Below are 22,814 nucleotides of genomic sequence, written 5' to 3' on the forward strand. Positions count from 1 at the left end.
ATCTCACAAAATCATGGCACATGACAAGAGAGTGTCCGAAGCAGAGAACAGGGTATCTAAGGTGGAAGACATGCTATGTGAGCCGTCATATGTGGTGGGCTCATGGACCAACAAAACAGAAGCCTCAAAATCTTGCTGCAAAGCCTTGGGAGGACTCGGAAAATTGTTCCCACAGGAACAACATCCGTCTTCGCAGTATCCCGTTATCGATTCAGGATGTCGGCCTACCTTCCTTCGTCTCCAACCTCTTTTGCTCCATCTTAGACCTACCAGCTGAATCAGGGATCGAACTGGGCAGGACAAACTGAGTGAGGCAGTGCAGCGTCCAAGATAAACCTCCCGATGTTCTAACTCGAGTGCATATTTCTTTAATCTGAAAGAACACATCATACGAGCTGCCAGGGCATCTCCAGCAATTAACTTTCGCAGTGCATCCTACTTGTTATACCAAGACCTGGCATCCTCCAGCCTAGCAAAGCGGAGAGCTCTTCGTCCACTGACTTTTTGGCTAAAAGAAAGAGGCGTTAGCTAAAGATGGTGATTCCCCACAGCACTTCTCTTCTCGCTCCAGGTAAGGAGATGGACAATTAAAAATCTAAAAGAGGGGAAAATCCTGCTGAGGGGTTAGAGTGAGTGAGGGAGGGAGGTCGGGAGGGAACCATGGACATTGAGCCTACGCAGCATCAGGTAGGCTCTAAGAGATGGTTGAAGGTGGGTAGAGGTAAGAAGGTGAAGGGCCCAGCTCGGAAGACCTGAGGAGCTGTAGCGACAGTGACTTTGCTAAACTTTCCTGCTGGGGTGGCAGGAGTGTGGAGCATACGTAGGAGCGGGGCACATTGAGCTCTGATGATTGGTATCAAGAGGGTGATCACGCGTGAACACGCTGTTGGTTGGGATGGTTATTCTTAAAGGGTTGGCATAGGGGTGACTCCAAGTCGGATCTCTGTCGTAATTGGACCAATGTGTTTCTTAAGTTGCTGTTTACTGTTTGTTGGACTGGGTGGGGACGAAGCAGGGTTATAATAACGTACAAAATTTTACTGTGGAGTGTGGTGGGTATGTTCTCAATTTGCACATGACAGATGAGGGTGGTGGCTCTTGGAATTTCCGAACTTAGCTGACCCTAGGCTATGACCTTGGGTGACAAATAATGCAGATGTCTGCATACAAATGGGGACGTGGAATGACCAAGGCAAGACCTTTCCTGGGAAAAGAAAGTTGGCTCTCCGGAAACTGGGGAAATGTCTCTCTATAGTCTTTTTACAGGAGACACACCTCCTGCGCGTGGAAGAGATTGCAGTCCCGGGATTATCCGAGGCAGTGCTTTGCTACCGGAGGGGAGAAAAAAAACAGGGGGGATCCATACTGTTGGGGGCAGATATGCTGATAACCAAGATCAGTTTTGCGAGATCTGCAAGGAAGATGCATTTGTGTTGAGGGTATCTTATGGGAACGTCAATTTACCCTAGTCTCTGTGTATGCTCCTAATGAGGGGCAAGATCGCTTTCTGGACAGCTTTGTAATCCCAAGTGATAGCCTTTGCTGAGGGCCGCAAACTGATTGTCACTTTAATCTAGTGTCTCACCTAATGCTTGATAAAACGCTACCTGCTCTGAGCTACATTATAAACATACAGTTTCCTTTGCTAAGCTACTATGAGTACTGGGGCTAGTGGAGGCTTGGAGACTATTCCATGGGGAGGAGAGAGACTTCTCTTTTTAATCGCAGGGTCATATTGGATTCTTGAGGCTTGACTTATTATTGCTTCCCTATTTACTATATCCATGTGTTTGGTTAAGCGCCCCTGGAAATTATATGACCCAGTTCCAAGGGATCAGGTGCAATGTAGGGAAATTGGTATAGTCATCACAAACAACTTTCTGGAAAATACAAATCTGGGCCTTCCAGCTAGCACAGTGTGGGACGCAATGAAAGCAGTGTTTCGTGGGGAACTAATCGGCATAGTTGCGGCCTACACTAGGGAATGCAAACTGATTCGGCATGCCTCGAAGGGGAGGCTGAAGCAGCTGAGTGGGACCATAAGAGAGAGGTACGCAGGCTTCACTTAAATCCCTGACTCTAGTGCGCAAAAGGTTGGAGGAGCACTTGGCGCACAGACCAGCGCAGGCACTACTGAAAACCAATCAATATAACTGCAATAAGGCCAATTGCATGTTTGGTATCCAAACTAAACAAGGTTAAGACAACGCAACAACATAATGGCCCTGCATGATGAAAAGGGGATATTGTTCCAATCTGAGCCGGATAAGATGAGAATACTAGAAGAGCATTTCAGGGCAGTGTTCTCAGGGGACATTACCTCTGAACGCTCCCAAATTGAATATCTAAGGAAAGCTAACGTGTCCTGATTGTCACAACAACTGAGCGACTCAATAGTGTCCTATTTCGCGTGATGAGGTTGATTGGGCAATTAAGGCAATTAAAACAAGCCTACTGCTTTATAGCCTCTTTCTTCAAGAAATTCTGCTAGCTGCTGGTTCCTCACCTGACAGCTTTGTACAATTTGTTTCTAGAATCTGGCAGAGCTACTCCTACTATGGGGACCTCCACCACTGTCTTGATTCCAAAACCAGGGAAAGACCTGGCCTATTGTGACTCCTTCTGCCCAATCACACTTACCAGAAATGACTCCAAGCTGTTCTCTAAGATCCTGGCGTGCCATATGATGGTCATTCATGATATTGTAGATAAGGATCAAACAGGATTCATAACTGGGCGTAGAGCCCATGATAGTGTGTGTGGGGTCCTGAACCTGATTGAGACAGGGCACACCCTGGGGTAGGGGAACCGGGGGTGTTAGCACTTGATGCCCACGAGGCGTTTGATTGGGTGGACTGGAATTATGTTCGTCTCACCATTGGAGCTTTTGGCTTCGGTCCCAATTTCACCAAATTCATACTGGCCAACTATCAAGAGCAATCATCCTCCCTTAGGGTTAATGGGCAATACTCGCCCTCCATGACCATAACCAGAGGAACAAGGGCGGGGTGCCCTTATCCCCTTATCTTTATCCCCATTGGTGTTCGCATGATCTATGAAGCCATTTGCATGTCGGGTCACACAGAATCCGGTAATAGCAGGGGTGAAGGTTGGCACCCATGAGCATAAACGGTCTCTATATGAAGAAGACGTTCTCCTAACTTTGCTGGCTCTCTGTGCCTCCTTAAAATCTATGTTGGGTGAGCTAGACAACTTTAGGAAGGTCTCCCACTTCAAAAGGAACTGACAAATCATGTGGGTTGGATGTTACTGTGCGTCCAATGGATAGAAAGCAATTGGAACTGATATCCCCAATACTGCGCAACAGGGTAGACATACCCTACCTAGACACCCAAATTCCTCGCAAAATCTCTGCGGTTTACCAGAAGATTTTCCCACCTGGGGAGCCGCTGTAAGTGGATCTAGGTCACCTGGCCTAAGCCCCGCCCACCTTCTTAGCACTGCCTCTTCCTTCCTGGTCTTAACTCTTAGATCAAGGGCGTCCAAATCGAAGTGCAGTCAAAGAAAAGGGCAATTCCTGTTAGGACATGTTCGGACCAGGAAGATCCAGGACCCGAACCCCTGCTAAAACAGCAGGTAAGCATGCACCAACATGTGTTTTTACACCCTCTGTCCCCACAGGTCATCCCCACTCTCTCTGGTCCCCCCGTGTTGTTCCCTTGTGCCCCCCCCCTTGCCGCACATAGGAGTCTGACCTGCTACATTCTAGTTTCAACATCACCGTCTTGTGGCCAATGCGGGATTTTACTTTAATGGACTTCATTGATTCACGGTGCGTTACCCTTTCTCAACTCTCATACTGGACTTCCTTTGCATCTTGTACTCATGGTGACCCTGAATCATACTGGCCCCATCTTCATCTTGTATCCTGGCTTGCAACATTATGTGTTACTACTGACTTCTGCAGTTGTATTCACCCTCCCCTCTTGCTTCTCCACTCTTTTTGACTGCTTACTCTTTTCTCTCCTCCCCACTCCCTTTTCCTATCTCGTCCCCTCCTCCCCTTTCTTCTATGCACTTGCTCCATCAGAATTGTCCCTGGATTTAGTATGATAGCAACCTTGTCTGTCGCTCCCCCATCCCCTTACTGTCCCCCCAAACCCTCCCTCCATCACTATCCGAAACGTTGTCAGGCCTAGTACCATAGTCGCTTGTTTTGTTCCTCCCCTCCCTTTCTGCACTCCTCTCCCTCACCTTTTATTTTTCTCCGGCTCTACCAGAAATGTCGTCAGGCCTAGTGCGGTAGTCGCCTGTCTGTTTCCTATTCCTTCCCACTCTCCTCCTCCCTCCCTTCCTTATCTATGTCTTAGCTCTTGCACTATCTGAAATGCCGTCAGGCTGAGTACGATAGTTATTTTCACATCCTTACTACTGTTCATGGCCTGTAAGAATGTCATTGTATTTCGCTTGTTCCCTCCCTTGCCTTAAAGCGCTTTGAAACACATTGTGTATAGGCGCTATATAAATAAATGATCATATCATATCACCCTTGTTCAGGGAACTGATGGAGGATTTAAGATGATGGGGCGAGGGGGCAGGAGATATCTTGGTGTCTGCTTTGTACTCTCAATTTCTGCAGGAGTAAACAGGTGGCCATTCCTTTGTGCTTCAGCTCCAGCATTTGGAACGATCACCCTGTTGAAATCAGGAAAAAAAATTCTACCGCCGCTTCGGCCACAAACTACACTTCCACCTGATGATGTTCTATTCACAGTAACCTCGCCACCCCACCCATTGGGCTTTCTTCATCACCTGTATTTGTAAATGGCTTATTATGTGTACATGGCTGGCTTGTGCCCTTACCGTTTGTTCCATGTTGCATTCCTTGCATCTGTGATCACCCGCAATAGCATCGATGTAGTATTCAGTATTTTTATGTGCATTATGCTGGGCTTAACTAGTGTATGTAGTTTACATATTCTGGGTATTTTACAGTGGTAAACTCTTCCTCTTCACCGTATACATGCACCCCATGGCCAGTTAATCCATAGATAATCCATATCCCGCTAGGGAACCTTGAAATATGGAAAATCGAATACGCCAATTCATGCAGCTCTTCTCCTCATAAGTAGGAACAATTCCTCCTTTATTAGCATATATCGTCTGAAGAGCCCAGCGCTTGGGGCTCTGGCACAGTAAACGGTGAGAGTGTCGTTTTTTTGCTGTCATCTGTATAGCTCGCGCAGCTCTACGAGTACCAATAATTCTTTCTTCCATAAAAGGAAGAATGGCTTCCTTTGTTTCGCCCTTCTCTCCATTATTGCCGTGCAGTGACGCCGCAGCGGGCACCAATCTGTGGGCTGCTCGGCTGTGATTAGAGCATGCCGTGGATCATTGACCATGTTGCTGGAGAAACATGGCGGTCGTCTCTGGTTTCCGGCCATTCTTTCTGATTGCATTGCATGGCATTGCAAGCTTCTGTGAACATTGGAAACAAAAGCAAACGCAAAAACCTTCCTGCGGCCCTTCCTCTGAAGCAGAGATGCCCGAGACTCCATCCAGCTGATCGCGCGATGCCCTTGTCTGCAGCTAATAAAACCTAGACAGTACCAGCTGGTGGCGTGCTAACGGGACAACCCCTGCAAATCCGGGGATGTCCTTTCATTTCCGTTGCAAATTGAGTTTCCATTGTAGACTGTTGAATTGGAACACAATCCATCTGTTGATCGACTCAGCCTGCTGCATTAACCCTAGGGCCGTAGATGCTGCCTTTGGGTCTTGGCTTATCTAGCCTGTCGAGTTGATCCAGCGAGAATGACTTGTAGTTTAAAAGTCATGGTGAGCATCTAGGGTAGGCTGCCATTTTGTAGTGATGTTTTCCGATATTCTTTTAAGTAGGCATTCTACCACTTCTGCAGCCATAAATGGCTGGGCACAAACTTTACGTTTTGAGAGAACGTTTGGAAAGGCTTTTTTCCTCTCATGGCAATTTATTTCACTGGAGGGTATCTGCCGCCCAAGCCGGGGGGCTTGAGGGGGGCGACAAGGAAAATGGACTGAAGATATAGCTCATGGGAAGAGCTACGGCTTACTAACTCTGGCCCATTGCACCATCCCTCTTACAGTGAGGGTTTGTTATTTCATCTTCAGTGCCATTGTATTGATGGCCCAAGCCCCACTGGCCCTCTCTGAGAGTAAACCCAAACTTGAGTCGCCTGCCTTCCATCGTGGAGTACTACCATCCACCGGCAGGCTTGATTCATTGCCCTCTTTCTTACGTTTTTTTTAGCGATGGAATTAAGAAATCATGAGATCAAGTATTGTGTGAAGAAAAGTCATGTTTGAATCTCCTGCTGCTGTCAGCGGACAGAGGACTGCTAGTAGCACAGCTACTGCATTCCCTCTGAGGGAGCAGAAGGACCCGCTGCAGTTGCTACACCTAGCAACCAATCATGACACTGGGTGAGGTCATGAATGGGACTGTTCTGCATCGGGCCCACAGTGGTGGCTGCTGTCTCCACCTTCTGAAGTATGCAGGACAACCAGTCGCTAGTCTTTAGCTTGTATCATATTTCCTCCAGCCAATGTGATATCACAAGGATTGAGGTAAGGACCAGTGATGCTCGTTCCAGAACAAAGTTGTCTAAAGACATTGTTTTTTCAAAAACGTTTGGTTTGATTTGTGACCTTATCCGTGCATTGCTTTTCTCCCCATGCACTGGTTCCTGGCAGAACCGCTGTAATTGACTGGTTCTCTCTTCATCTTCCAAGAGTTACATTCGCAAAGATGAAAAGATCTACTTCACCTCTCAGATATATTGCTCCTCATTTCCGCAGTGAACTCTTTTTCCTTCCCTTCATATTGTCCCCGGTCGAGTGTCTAGACAAGCGCGTGGATCCCAGACGGTTTATTGATGTGTTCAGCATGTTCTCCACTTTCCATTCCCTTGAGTTGCTGCAGAGCGTCCAGGGAGCAGCTTCTGTTCTTTTCAGGGCTCTGCCCGATGGAAACAGAAGGTGCATTTTGAAAAACTGAGAGCAGAGCCGGGAGTTAGGCCTTATAGACTGAGCCTAGCAGATCATGACCTCACCGCCATGCCCATCCAGTCTACCCACCCAGAGGATCAGCAATGGTTTCTCGTCCAAGCCTCAAGTAAATGCTGAACTTGTAAGGCATGTTGTTTGACTGCCTCTGAAACGTGTTTCACCCCCATATACAAGCAAACATATATGCAACTGACAGCTTGGTTTCAGTAGTAAAGCGCGCTTCTCCAGTATGAGTACCAATTATTCACTCAAATACTGAGCATTTATACCATTTGAAAATGCTGCATTTGTTTCAAGTTAACGTGTTACTATTTTTATTTAATTAATTTTTTGTAATTAAGCAGGTGTATAGGTATTAACCTAACCCAAACGTGCTGCGCAATGGCGCACCATATTTCAAGCAATAAAAACATGTGGAATTGCTTTTTAGATTGCGCTTCATGCTGGAGTCCAGCCTCTAAGCGCGGGACTGGGTATTGAACACATGGGGCACCAGATTGCGTATCGAACCCGTGTGGCACTGGATTGTCTTTTTTCCGAGACAAGTGCGTTTGCCACTCAGCTTTACACCCAGCACATTAAAACAGTAATAGAATGCAATATAGTAATACAACGGTACAAATACAAAAAGACAAACCAGAATAAAAAAGCATGAGGACCTCTCATGCTAAAAAGATTTCACTTTCACAACTGCTTCCTAAATGACAGGCAGAGGAGCGAATCTAAGCCAAGAGCCACAGGAAGAGAATTTCCAAAAATCGGCGTGTAGTAGGAAAGCACTACCTACGTGCCTTTTCCTGACTAGCTTCTGAATTTCCAGTTCCAATGCACGGGCACCGGAGACCTGAAGCCCCCCTGCCAAATGCAATGGCGCCGTTAGCTAGATAGCCTTATGAATTACAAGGGTGACTGCAAAAAGAATGCAAACTTTCGAAGGAAGCACGTGCAGCTGATCCAAAACAGGAGCGACATGGCCAAACTTTTGCATTGCAGTGATCAGCTTTGCTGCTGCATGGAACACTCCACCATTAACAGTGTATTCCCCTCCTCCCCCCATCAATAAGAGTAATGGTCCGAGACGGAACAGCAGGCTGAAAAAAGTCTAGTGCAGAGGTCTTGAAACTGTGCCCCCCCCCCCGCCAATCCCCCCCCACACACAGGGTTGTGGGACGCCTTTTTTTAAAATGGGGCGGGGCAACAGGGTTGGACTGGAGCATAAAACTGACTCGGGCACCAATGAAAGTGTCCCACAGATTCAATGGCAATTCATTCCTTTAGTGACAGACTGAATAGTACCCAAAGGGCTGTTTTCTGTTCAATTGTAAGCACATTTTGATATTTAATGAATATATATTCAGCAATAATGGTCAAAACTACTAGCTGCATAGTGAAGTAACTCAAACTAGCCCACATTGGCCAAAAAAGTGTCTAATTTAGACCAACAACACTGGCCCACACTAGCATTTTTGGTTTGGGCATTGCACTGTAGGCCATTCCGAGCCTGGCAGCTCATCCATAATGGGTGAGGGGGCGTTGACCCAATGGCCCTCTCACCCATTGTGGAGGAGCCGAGGAGCCATCCCAGTGAAACACTGAGCACTCCCTCAGCTGCTTTTTCCATCCAGGGGAGTGCTCCTGGGCTGGCTGAACTGTCAAAGGATAACAGTTCCCCAACCGCACATGATCACCGAGCCATGCAAGGCTGGGGCCATTTTGCTTCGCAATCCTTGCATAGTTCATTGGAAATGCTGGCTGGGGAACTGCATGTTTATATTTGTGAGGGGGAGCTCCTGTGCCTTCTCGCACAAACGGACAGAGCAGCCTGGAGCGGGGTGAGCAAAGTGCTTGCTGTGTGAATGTGTGTGTGTTTGTGTTGGTCCGTGGAGCTGATTTTGACAAGTGGGGGTGAGGAAGGTTCTGCAACAAATGCATTTTAATAATGCCTTTGTTGCACAATCTCCCCACCCACCTGCCAAAATCGGCTCCTTCAGAGGCGCTATGGAGCCCAGGAGACAGGGATGGTAATTTACTGGATGTCTATCATATATGTCCAGTCAAAAATACCATGCTTTCGCCTGGGCCCCCCAGCGCCTTGCATACACACATACTCATATTGATTGTGTTAGGCACTGTGGGGCCCAGGGGACATGGATGGTATCCTGGGTCTCTCAAAAAAAGCCCTTGCTTCGCTCTAACATTTAACTTGGGCCACCAGGCCATTAACACCCGTTCCAGCCTCTGGAACGGGTGGTTTACGCCACATAACTAAACTAATGAATTAGAGGATCTTCTTGGTCCAGAAGAATGACTGGTCTGTGGACAATGGATCGCAGTTCCTAATCTTTAGTTGGATTTTTATCTGAGGGAATGACTCCCTTCCTCAGCTCTCAATCCCTTTCTAAGGCACAAAACAAAGTTCCAGGTTGAAGTGTTAAAACACAGTAAAGTTCTCAGTTCAAAGTCAAAAGGTAAAATTCCATTTCAAACATCAACATTCCTTTTTAACCATAGTTGTTTCTTCACTATTGGGATCCTGGAGAATGCCTCCCTTCTCCAGGTGTCTTGCTCTCAGTATTTTCACAATGCCTGGGGAATAATGTCTCCCTTCTCTGGGCCTTTTCTCGGGATTGCTTTGCAGTTCCCTACACCATGTGGAATGACTCCCTCCCCCTGGCTTTTCTTTTCTTTGTATATTCAGTATGGCAGACCTGGTTCACTCTCCTGCGTAGTTTGTTTGTTATTGGTTTTGTTATTTTAAAAGCAGGACCCACTCCACTAAAAGTAGCATCAAGGCACTGAATGACAATAGAAGTCAAATAGAGGGCCTGGTCAAGTTCAACGCTAAGTGCAAAGTCCAGCTAAACTAAATGTGGCCTGCTTCTGCAACAATGGTGACTGGGTATGCCATGTCATAGTTTGATGACTGCCACCTGTAAAGATTTCCAGTCAAGGCAATATCAGCCGAAAATGTCAGGTTTAATCTTGGGGTTAGCATTCCAATGCAGATAATGGACACGATTAGATAGTCTGGGGTGGGAACATTAAACATTTTCCAAAGCAGATCCATAAATTGACTGCATTAGCAAGCCACTTGGGGGCACTTGGTAGATGATCATATTCTTTAAGCCAAAGGCGATTCTAGTGCCTCTATTTTGGACGCCTAATGGATGGACAAAGATTTTTCTTGAAAGATTTCAATATACTGTTGCACCTGGGGTGAGAGGTGCAACAAATCTGGTTGCTCAAATCGTGGGTTGAATCCCACAATCTCGGGCTGCGTTCCGTGTAGCCTGATGGCTGCTTTCCCCGCCCCACCATCGTACCCCATCTCACCCACCCCTCCCTTTGCCTTCAATTTATCTTTCCACCCCCAGTTACCTGATTAGTTCCACCGCTCTGTGTCCCTCTGGCTGCCATGAAAATGAAAGAGGGGCTTGTATGGAGCCCTGCCTTCCAGATGCATAGCGGCCATTTTAAGTATTTTTTTATCAATGAATAGGACGCCACAAGGCATCAAATATATTGCTCTTAGCATCCCCAGGTTTCCAGATTTACAACCTGGGGTGTTAATAGCAATAACATCCTGTCTGACAGGCTGGATTGGGTGGTAACGGTGCTGGAGCCCATAGTTAAGGCCCTCACTACGTTCTTGGGCCTATACCATGGGCCCCAGGCCATTACCACCCAATCCAGCCCGCTGGGTCGGTTGTTATTGCTGTAGTAAAGTATCACGCAATAGCAAGAACTGCAGCCTGGATCAAAAGTATTGGAACATTTTAGGGGGAAAGTTACAGCTTTTAGAGAGAGCATAAGATATGGAAATAGGCCAATTTTACTACTGCTTTTACCAGAGGCTCAAATCTAAAGTTGCTCTAAAAAATGACACTGGTGTTTCTAGACTGGTTTGGAGGCCAAGCCAAGTGTTGAGAGCTAAGGGTAAAACAAGCTGAACTGGGTGACCTCCAGCCCTTTAAGATGATTAGCAATATCCTGGAGATGGATGGGGATGCAGACTTTATTCATACAGGAATAAACTAAATGACTCAGGTAGTTAGCAAAAAGGATAACTGTTTTAATATCAGTTATCTAAAACAGGGAGTACAACGGACGTCTCAGCGCAAATTTTCTCAATGCATCTTATAAAAAAGCATTCTTTTATAGCAAAAAAATCGTTATAGGTGACGTCAACATACGTATTTACTAAAGTCATCCTATGTGGCAAACTACAAAACTTATTTAAGAAAGTGATAGGGGGTAAGTGAATATCTTAGTATACAATTCTATACTAGTATGGAGCAGTGAAAGAAAGAAATTGATTTCTTAACATCATGTGGGGCAACTAAGTCCTCCCCTTAAACAGGTCACTATGAATGTCACTAAATACATGATGTCCCATTGGCTACACAAACTATAGGACCCTTAATTACGTGGTCCCCTACAATTGGTTGGCACTCTAACCTTTGTCAGTACTTTTCCTTCTGTGATAGCAGCACGCAGGCCGGGCTCCCAGGTGCTGGTGAGCTTGTATTGACCATAGATTCCCACCATTTAGCATATGCATCTATCATCACCTCAGTGGTCTGCTGACAATTAGGACTTTGAACTTGTCCTTGAGAGTGTTCTTAGCTCTGGAGAATTCAGGGAGTGATGGCACACTCTGCCCTCATGCGTAGGCGTGACCATCTTGTTCGTCCAACTTCATCCTTCCACGTGACTGAAGACCACAAAATCGAGCCTCTCGTGTATTAAAAATACTATTTTCTAAGAGACCTCTGACGTCTTGTTTGTTTCATGCCTTCTGAACAGTTTTTTTTTTTTCACACAATTTGTATCCAATGTCTGCTCACTCCATCCTGATGAGACCTTGGCTTCTTGGCTTCTTGGCTTCATGGCTCATCCAGCTTTGCCTTTCAGAGATTCACTTGGTAATTCATTTGCTTTCTTACTGCGAAACACTGGAAAACAGGCCTTACTTTTCTAGCCCAGCTCTGCTATAGTTTGTAGTGGAAACATCCAATCTTTATGCACTTATGCATATATGTATATGTTGGCGCATGCCGAAATCTATTCACTATAAAGCTAGTCTCAAGAATACTTGGTATGCTTGTGTTTCTCTGCATCTGTACGCGTGTAAACTGGCTTGAGATCTTCATCAGTTCTGTGGCATAAGCTTCTTCACCTTGGTCGCAAGATGTCACTTAACCTTGATACTTTCTTTATGCCTTATAGAATATCTGAATTCTCTTGCCTCTGCATCTCTTCTATGTACGTCATCTCAACTCTGTATGACGTCACCATTTGTCTTGGCCCATCACTTGCTCTGCTTCTTCCGGGATTTCGTTCAAATGGCCATCATTCTTTCTCGTATGCAAGTATGGTTTTCTCAATGGGAACCTTGCTTCCAGGATTCTCTTTGGTATCAGTATTCTTAGTGGTACCACACATGTCTCACACTCTGTCTTCAACATCTAGCCAATATGGACTAAGTGGATGAGGTGGGGGTACTTGGCTCCTTCTCTACAAAACTCTCCAGATTGGAAGTCCCTGGCAGGAGGAAAGAACAAAACCCACGCTTAGTACTATGCTTTATTAGCAAGTTCCTTGTTTTTTGTCAGATTGTGTCAAGGCTGGATTCCCATTTCTGGCTTAGTAGAGTTAGTATTTTGTAAGGGACTTGGTGATCCCCAGCTCATGAAGGCACGCATATGAACAAGTTAGGAGATGAGGCTTAACAGCTGTAAAATAACAAATTATGGTTTGGGGGTACCGAGTTCTGGGCTGGAAAAGGAATCCTTCAGAGCTATTGAAAAACTGAAATGTTCCAACAAATGATCAGACAAAGGAACAGAGGCAAATGACTTGTTAAGAGTCAATTTGAAACCTAAAATAATCTGAATGTGACATTTTGTGAGAGTGGTCCCTTAGCTCGCTATGTGCCACTCAGCACCTCAAAGAGAGAGGGATATAGATTAATCGGCCATGAGGCACTGTGTATACAGTCTGGGATTAAATTCCCCATGAATTACTAGGCCATGTCCCCAAATCATCCCACTGCAGTGCCTGTAAATAACAGAGCTTTCGTACTTCCTGTACCACAAAAAAGGACCATTAGCACCCCAGACGTGGTGCAGGCCGCTAATGGTGATATTCGCCTGATGACAGATTGGACCGGCTAGACATGGCACCGTTGCCCTATTTATTGGACCTCACTGCCCTCGGCTTGCCAGTTTCAACCACCTGGCACTGCGAGCCAGCTCCAGTGAGTGAATGTGGCCAAATTCTATGCTTATACTCGGGGAATGAATTGGACCGGAAACAAGGCAGAGCTGTGCTCTGGAAAAAATTGTATTGTTTGAGCACTGTTTCGTGTACACCCGAAACCCAAACCCTCCCCCACCCCATTGAAGAAACTCTCTGCGCCCTCATTGCATTTGGAGTCTCGGGGCCTGATTTACAAAAATGTTTTAACATGGAAAAATCCCATTGAAAACATTGGTGTAAATAAGGCCCTCAACGTGTGCAGTGAAAGCTGATATCTTACCCTTTCGTTTGACACCTTTGTCTTCTCTGACTTTCTCCTGCTGTACCAATTCCCTGCCATTTTCTTCTCATCCCACACCACAGTCTGTCTTACACCCAGGGGTTCTTGCACACAGAGGTTTTGGTGCTTTACACCACTACGGTAGTGATGGGCGCAGTATAAAAGTGAATTAAGATGACATATGCAACAACCTTACAAAATGCATCTGAAAGTCACCCTTTGATCACCAGCACAGCCCAAACTAACACTGAAAGGGCCCAAAGCTGTATATATGTCTCATGCTTTGCACACATTTTACTGTCAGGGTGACTATTCCAACAGATGACATGACCACCATACCCGTTGTGCATTGCATGCTCAGAAGGAATTCACATTTGAATTACTATCACAGATGTGCACTAGGAGCCCAACCGGCCCATAGAGCTGGGCGTTGCCCAATAGCACTTTAAGATGAGGCAGCAGCACCCGTGAGATGGATGGGGATGCAGATTAATACTCTTGCATCAAATCAATAAGGACAAATCAATGGTTTGGCAAAGGGAGTCAGTTTAATGACAAGTACAAAAAAACGGGGAGTTCATGAATATCAGCATTAGCACGATCTTCCTTCTCGCTTCAACTCCAAATTATTTCAGAAAAAACACATAATTTATACGAAAAACTCGTCATCACTGACGTGTAACGCTTAAAATCTGTCCTGCAATTCTATTGGTTCTAAGAAGGTAACTTTAATATAGGTGCTATATCTGTATATGGTAACAGAGTGAGGGGATTGGACAAACACTGTCAGGTGGGGCATCTAAGCCCTTCCTTCAAAATGGCTACTGTAAACATCACTAAAAGTATGACATCTCATTGGTTCTACTAACTATAGGACCCTAGATTACTTGGTCCACTATGACTGGGTTGGCAACAACCCCACTCATACTTTTCCAGTTGCCTACCAGCGTGCAGAATAGCTGGCCAGGTGCAGGGAGTTTGTCTGCACCCCCAGTTTCCCTCCAATTATTGCTACACTCAATCATCACCTTAGTGTTCATGTGTCATTTATTTCTTAGTGGTTGGCCTCGAGACTGCTTCTTGTTCTGGAAAAGCTACAATATCTGCGCCTGGCACAAGGCCATGCATGGGTGTGAAAGTTTCATCCCTTCTCGCTTGGCTGGTCACGTGATTCCGACAGCATGAAATAGCCTTATTCTTCATGCGATTAGTGCATTTGATTTCATTTTGCCAGCCACCTGCCTTCTGTGGCTTATCTTGACCTTTCTGAACAGGATACTCTGTTCTTTCATAAATTGTATCCACTGTTGGTCTATTTTAGCCGATACGACCTTGGCTTCCTGGCACGATTTGCCTCTGTCTGAGTTTCTCTTCTGTCTTTAATTCTCGATTTGTTAGCTGTGGAGCTCTCCTCTTGAGACCTTTAGTAACCTTTGGTTGATTCTACTCTTGTGCATAGTGGAATTATACATATATAAAATGCTCATTTTGAGGTAGATATGTATAGGTGGCGCTTGCCGCAATCTATCTTACTACTAAGCATAAGCAAGCTTCACGATTTCTTTGCTTCTTGTGGTTCGTAGTGCAAACTAACTGAATATCTTCATCGCGAATGTGGATTTCCTGACATCTTTGACATTGAGTATTTCACTTTAGGCTCAGGATGTCACTTATCCATTGTGTTTCGTCTCTTTTCATCATTCTCAAGTCATCATATCTTCTATACGTGAGTCAGTCCGAATTCTTATGACGTCACCATTCGTCCTCCTTCAGTATTTTCTTGGCTTCTTCAGGTATTGTATTCTGACAATCGTCATTCTGTCTCATATGTCGGTTTGGTTTTCTCAATAGATAACTTACTGTCCATGTTTTCTTAGGTGTCGGTACGTCAACAGGTGCTGTTCTACTGATAGGTACTGGACGGAGCTCAACTGTGGCTCTCTGCTGGTTTATTTGCTCATCATACATCACATATTTCGGCGTGAACATTCCTGGTACTTCAAAATGGGTGGTTGGAGTGTGAATCGTGTTTGGCACCTCCTCTATACAGATATGTTTGATAAATTGGTGATCATTCTTATATTTTCAAAATCACTTTGTTTTTATGCAAAGCAGCCAGCATCCTATATTCAGGGCACCACATTATTCGATAACTATCTCCGCCTCTCTTTACTGCCGAAACAGCTGACAATCCCCCCCCTGCTACCCGCTCCCCTACTCGCCAATGTGAGGGGGGAGGTATTACATTTTGTCCATTTCCTGCACTGCTTATAGTGATGCATTTGATATAATTATAATGAAATTTTGCATTATTGTAAAGCTTTCAGTACCAACACGTTTTAGCGAAAGAAATAGATTAATTACTAGGCGAGTGTCTAGGCAGCCTTGGCGTGCAGAGATGTGCCAGTGCGGAACAGAACGTAGCAGATTAAGGAGGCCACCGCGGGTGCGGCGGAGTGAGGCACTGCTCGGGCAGGTGGATGCCCTCCATCATAGCAGCAGGCAATCAGTGCAGAGACGGCACAGCTCCGTGCATGAGCAGTGACGGAAGCCAGACAATTTGGGACAACTTGCTATAAAAAAAAGAGAGACTGAGCCGCCGGCCCGGGGAGTATTCAGCGCAGGTCGCCGTACTACGTGGCCGGCTCAGGAGCACTTTATATCATCTGATGTGCAGACTCCCAGGAGGGAGGGGGCCGTGCCGGGCACTGAGCGCTCTGCCCTCTGACGTGCCTGGCATTCAAGTCCCATTTGCTGCAAGTGAAAAGTTCACGTGGGCAAGGGAGTTAAAGAAAAGTGGGCAGGTGTAGACCCCCCCCCCCCCCCCGGCCCCCTCTAGAGCGTGGAGTAGGTGACTTGCACTCTTTTGCAGTGTCTTGGTCCGTCCGTGCGGGAGTCAGCCTGTGCAGTGGCACCGGGCTGCCAGGGGCACGTGAGCACGGCGCTGCCAGTGGAGGGCAGCCTCGTTCTCCAGGAATCCCGGGCTGGCGCGTAACCTTCAGCAAGAAAGCGTCGTGTGCCAGGGGCGGCTGGGAGCATGTGGCAGAGCGCCGCGCGGCTGCTTCCCGGTGCAGCTGGCGGAGGGGCTTCTCCTGTCCCTCCGCTCCTCCCCCAGCCCACCTCCCCCTCTCCTCCTCCTCCTCCAGTGGGGGCCGCGCGGAGTCTGTAGCGGAGCCCGCCAGCTCACATTGGAATATAGCCCTGCTGCTTCCCGGCCACTTCCGAAATGCCCGCTGCGGTTCCGCGCCCGCTTCGCCACGCAGGTTCGTGTCGTTAACTCTTCGCTGTGGTAAATTGTACCGAGATTGGAGAACGTTCATGTCTTCTTATTTGGTGCGTTACCTCGTGTTATTTACACGAATGGAAACCTTCACGAATAGTACATTACAAAGAGCTGGCTTTCTAACACTGGCGTGGCCTTGATTTTAATTTCCCCATGTCACCTTGTTGCCCGTTACTTGCCCGGGTAATATAGCTTGGACAGTTCAGGTGCGGCGGAGGCACGCCTCGTTCCCGCCCGTCTCGTTTTCTGCTGCGCTTTCATGTTGAATTTTCAATGCCGAATTATATTTGCGCGAGCAGCCCGCGCGTCCGTGTGTTTGATGAATGTGTATCCTGTGTGGGTGGCTGCAGCGGCTGGGGCACTCTGTGCAGGTGAACTTCTGCTGAATGCACACGGCGTTTGCTTCCCGCCGAGCGGACGCTGCCCTCCAGCAGCTCTACGCGGCACTAGGCGTGATTTTTATCGGCGGAAAATTCCTGCTTAATTTGTCACCTTTGAGCAGTTGTTAATTGTTATCATGGCTGTGGGGGAGGGGTCCAGGGTGCAGTTTATCAACATGTTCCGTTTAGATATGGGAATGAGCGTATATGTTAGCAAATACAATACATTTGGCGTCCATTTGTATAACTCTTTGGTCTGAATATGATACGCATGTTGTGACTAGATAATTGTACAGTGTCCAGAACGAGAGTGGACATTTTATGTGAAGTCTTAGCCCATTTCTTAGGGCGGGGGTATCATTTCCATGTTCACAAATTAGCTTAAACAGCAATTTTATGAAAAAGAAATGATCCTGTTCACCCAGATTGCATTCTACATGCATGCCTGCTTTAATGAAAGGCAATATGTTGGCAGAACACCGTTAATGTAATGCATTTTTTATGTTTCCTAATGTTGCGAATATATTATTATTTTTTGCAATGACAACCAATGCATTTGATTTCAGGAGATTTCATTGCAATGAATATACCGGAAATGTAAAATTCGTGTAGTTTTTCCAGCGCCCCAGCAGTGCAGCGTTCGCATTTTTTTTTATAAACAGGCTTGAAATCGACCTAAAAACCATGTGTACTAAATAGCAATAGAAATATACAGGCGAACAGTTGTCCTGCCTGAGCCTAGTGCAAATATTACTCTTCATTTTGCTGTGCAAGGGGCTTTTTAAGACCCTAATCTGATCACTTGTTACAGTTGCCATAGAACCAAAAGATAAATGCGTTTTCAAAATGATGTGTGAAATGAATAATCTCCAGCTCAGCGTGCAACCTTAGGGAGGGAAAGGACATTCACACAATCCAGTAAATTGGACCCCTGGCCCCGGGGTTAATAGAAAATAAATTACTTTCCCTGTTGGTGCAAACTTAGTTATGTGCGTCTTGTAATATATATTCATTGCGGGGGCTGGAGGTGCATCAGTCTTCGGCTGGCCAGGTTAAAAGCAATTGGGTATCGCAGGCCCGCATGAGGCCCCGTGCTGTTAAACCCCATCTTCTAATGCACATGGGCACAGATGAATGGCAAAGGTGGTTTTGCAGATACCTCTGTAGTTGGTCACATCCTTTGTGCAGTGGTGTAACACAAAATGTGGGGGCCCCCTGCAATCCATGCAGAGGGCACCTACCAACTCAGCAACAAATCACGGGTCGCACCACACTCTGGGCCGGCCTATATTGTCACGCTTGCTTAATACGCACGAAAGTGCTGCTGCAGGGGTACGCCACACACTGCACTAGGAGATGATGTACAGAAAAATTGGCTAAAAGACCACAGCGTTTGTAATTGCTTTTGTAGGGTAAAACCAATCCAAAAGTCCAATTCATGCAAGTCACAGACAGTGCACAGGAACATTAATGCTTTAATTAATATAATGCTTTGCTGTTAAACATGCCATGCCATAATGAAAACCTGTCCAACTGGCTGCACAATTTAGACCAGTCTGGAAACGTAACAGCATATTACAGTAAAGCATGACAGGCCACATTTAGACATACCTAGACTGGTTTCACCAAAATGCCAGTCAAAGCAATAACACTGATCATGGTTATTTTATCACAGATGTCCAGGAAAATATACAATGCCGCAAGTAAGAAACAGCTAGACTGGCAGCACCAAATGCCAGTCTAGCCAGGTAATTAAACTTCGCAGGAATGCTTTATTAGAGATGCCCAGTTAAACAATGTCAAGCCAAACTAAGAAATGACTAGACTGGCTGCACCAAAATGCCTCTCTTGCCACTAATACCACATATCATACCTGCTTAGCCTGGACATCAATGACCATTACGATTTATCGCACAAACATTAAGTGTACACCCTTTCACCATACACTCCACACACACACACACACACACACACACACACACACACCCAGCCAGCCACCCATACATTTAATTATGCACCCTTTCACTGTACACTCACATACGCACACGACATGGGGTTGAGGGGAGCCCTATTACTTCAAAAAGAAATGGTTTCTTTTTGAAGTCACTCCGACTTCATAAATTATTTCCGTCAAGGACCGAACCATAATGGGAATAATTACTTTATGAAGGCGGAGTGACTTAAAAAAAGAAACAATTTCTTTTTGAAGTCATAGTGATCTCCCCCACCCCATGACATGGAGTCCTCCAGCCTAGAGGCTTCCATGTCATGGATGGGGTGAGCCCTTGGTCTTCAAAAAGAAATAGTATTGTAGTCACTCTGCCTTCATGAAGACATTTTTTTCTGTTAGATGTAACATACATTATTTCTTTATGAAGGCAGAGTGTCCACAAAAAGAAAAAAAAATAAATGTATTTTTTTAAAGTCCAAGGGGCCCCCTCACAGGACGTGTGGTGGCAGGGCCCCCCGCACCTCAAGGGCCCCCATTACACCAGTGTTTGTGTGTCGCCATTTTGTCTCCAGCGCTCCAGTTGGCGAATTGACTGGCTGCTCTCGGGGTTCAACATGAACCTCAGCAGCGTTCTTAATTGCTAAATGTTTGACCTTTTTGTCACAAAGTTAGATTACCACAGGCGATGGCAGTTCTAGTATGGACAACATATTTTTGCACTCATTGCGTCGGTGCAAATATAAGTTAAAACAAGTATTTGTTTATGTCTATACAAATGTAGAGCGTGCATTTAAGTTCTTATTGAAGCCACTGCGGCTTTGGTGCATCTATCAACAAATGCATGTTACACACAAGCCATAACAAGTAAGAAGAATAAATAACCAAGGTGGGAAGCAATAAACAGATCTACAAAAGAATGTGTCATTTCAGATTAAAATCCCTCATGGGGTTCTTTGATTGTCAAGGCTTCCCAGTCGCATAGAGATCTAACTGCTAAGGTTTTTAATCTAATTTAATACAGAATGAGTTTAAGACTGGAAGGAGTCGGAGCTTCTCTCCTCAGTTCAGCATTACACTGAAGTGATCTGGGCAAGCTATTGTTACACACCCTACGATGATAGTATGTTAGGAAATTCCATTCTGGCATATATATATATATATGCGCTCATAAGTTTCTAAATATCGGCCACACAATGAAACCAGGCTCAACTTTTGTATTTGGGCATGCTGAAGTTTTATTTCGGGGCTCATGTCTTGTTGTTTTAGGAATAAGGACCTTTCTTTTGTCCTGGACTTGGGCCCTTATTTTCAAGTCTCCAATTTCTGGCATTTCTGATTTAGATCAAACTACAGCATCTGCCCTCATAGACGATCTAGAATGTGGATAAAAGGTTGCAGCTGTAGCGTCTAGGTCCCTCTTCAACATACAGCTTCATGTGGGGTCCTTCCTGTTATATATATCTTCTTAAGATGGTCTCTTCCATGGTATTTAGGCGTCAGCCATACTCGTTCTTAGGATTTTGGACTTGGCCGGAACAATGTTTATGGTGGCTGGTAAATGGATAGTTATAGGGGATCTAACTTTACAGAATGGTCCAGGTCTTGAGGGGGTAGTTTGGGAGAGAAAAACCTGTTGAGGTTTTCCACCTCTGATGCCTACCAGTTGGCCACTTCCTCCCGTAGTCTCCCATTTTCCTTTCACTGACCTTCCACTGTGACCATCACCTCTGAATATGTTGGGGTAACTAACACATCTCCATGTATTTTAGACTGAGAAAAGGCGAGGGGAAGAGTCATAATTAGGGTTCTGGTGGTGGTTCTGCCAAGTTCTTCATCTGTCGGGGACCAGCCCTTCATGTCATAGCTGTAAAGTGGTGATTTGTGTCTTTTGCATAGAGCTTGGATAAACTAAAGCTGTGTCGTTTCTGCTGTTTGTCACCAAGTTTGCCAAGCTATTGGTACGGTAGAAAGGAGGCCGAGGGGGGCCTTCTTTTTTTTGTTAACGGGGGGCTTGACTCAAAACGGCATATTGGCATATGAAAGAGAAGTAGGGTCAACAGCTACCCTAGGTCAACCGTATAAGGTAGGTAGGTCTAGATATGCATCAAGCTAGTGTTTAAGGACTAGCTAGTGTGGGTCACAAAGTTTATTAAAGCAGGATTTTTGAAAAAAAAAATGTATTCATAGAATTCAGACACATGTGTAAAAAACAAATTTGTAAAGAGTAGAACACAAGAAAAACAAATTAGAACTGTCGCATATGAGCCTTATTCGGCTTATAATGGAGAAACATATAGAAAATATATAAAAAACTGTTGTAGGCATCACAGTTTGATTAGGTGAGGGTTAGTAGCATACGTGTATTGTATTTGTTCCAAATATTGCCATAAAATTTGGTAGTATGATACTACAGTCGACACATATAATATGCAGGTGTTTTTAGTTCGGGGAAAAGTCTGCCTTCACTGGGTGGAGGATGTTCACAGATGAAGGGTCCGAACTGTCATCAGGACATATTTTAGGGCTGGTGGGCGCCTAAAGAAACAAGTGACGCATAAGAAAGTGGGAGAGGTATCAGAAGATGGAAATGACCATACAGACTAAGTACTGTATAGAAACTGCATAATGGAGACATACCTATTCTTGGTTTTAGGTTGAGCACGAACAAGTTGTCAAAGGGCACCTTAAATGGTGCGGCCGTCTGTAGGTAGATTTCTACAGAGAAAAAGTGGCAGTTAGTTGCCGTGGTGTTTATGATAAATCATAATGGACTGAGAGATCGTCAAAAGTGGACATACCTTAAATTTCAGGTATGTGGACCAGCAACGCTGCTGGAGCTTTTCACTGGCAGGGTATGCCGTGAGAGAGAGGTCTGGATCAGGTAAGGAAAATAGCCATGATCGCTGTTAGGAAATAAGGTGGAGAAGGATCAATCTTAGTGGTCTTGAAATAGGGCAGTGACTAATGAAATACTGACCGGGCGGATTGGCTAGTGGCAAGGTGATGGAAGCTGTCCGGGTGCCTTGTGTAGTGGTGAATCAACGGGAGGGACCAGTTTGCATAGACATGTTTAATTTGTTAGCTGCATTATTGTGTTCTAGGTGACGTGGTGGCATATAGTTGCAAGAAAATGCTGTTTATTGAAAACGAGACGTGTGTGACATTACCACGGTGGCGGCTGGTAATGTGTTGGGGTCGAAATATCTATTTGAAGAGGTTTAACCTCATATCGCACTCCTATTTGTGCCTAGTTCACGTGGTGGCAGTGATATCTCAAGCATATCGTGGCTGCAAGTTCGAGAGAAGGTTCCATGCAGCAAAGTCAAATGGAACGGGGAAAAACACGGAAGGTGCGTCTGGTGAATAAATTGTCAGAGAATTATTTAATTGGAAAGATCAGTAGGCCGTGAGGGTTGATGTACAGATCGATTAGCTAAGTTTCTTACCTGATGAATGGTTTGATCCTTCTCCGAGCGGTCTCTGTGCTGCAATGACTGGGTACGGTAGAAGGTGACGTATCTATTGGCAAAATGCGCTGGAGAGCGCATGCGCGATCAGGTAGTGTTAGTAGACACTAACTACGAGCGCGGCTGCGCAGTCTGATCGCGTGTTGTCTTGGAGGGAGCATGCGTAGTAAAGGGTACTAGCAAA

General features: G+C 45.6%; 1 protein-coding gene across 11 annotated transcripts in view; it reads left to right on the forward strand.

Annotated features, from left to right (window-relative positions):
- The window catches only part of APBB2 (amyloid beta precursor protein binding family B member 2), a 1,500,548-nt gene that overhangs the window by 1,249,215 nt on the left and 228,519 nt on the right, over positions 1–22,814 (forward strand). Inside the window, exon 1 of one of the 11 annotated variants that reach the window (XM_069631761.1) lies at positions 6,441–6,567. The exons of the other annotated variants lie outside the window; for them this stretch is intronic. The gene's annotated coding sequence lies outside the window, so the exon portion shown is untranslated. Of the gene's footprint in view, positions 1–6,440; positions 6,568–22,814 lie in introns of those variants that run through there. 11 annotated transcript variants of the gene reach the window in all.

This window comes from Ambystoma mexicanum, chromosome 6q (genome assembly GCF_040938575.1).
Source record: "Ambystoma mexicanum isolate Mex_15411 chromosome 6q, UKY_AmexF1_1, whole genome shotgun sequence".
NCBI classification, from domain to species: Eukaryota; Metazoa; Chordata; class Amphibia; order Caudata; family Ambystomatidae; genus Ambystoma; species Ambystoma mexicanum.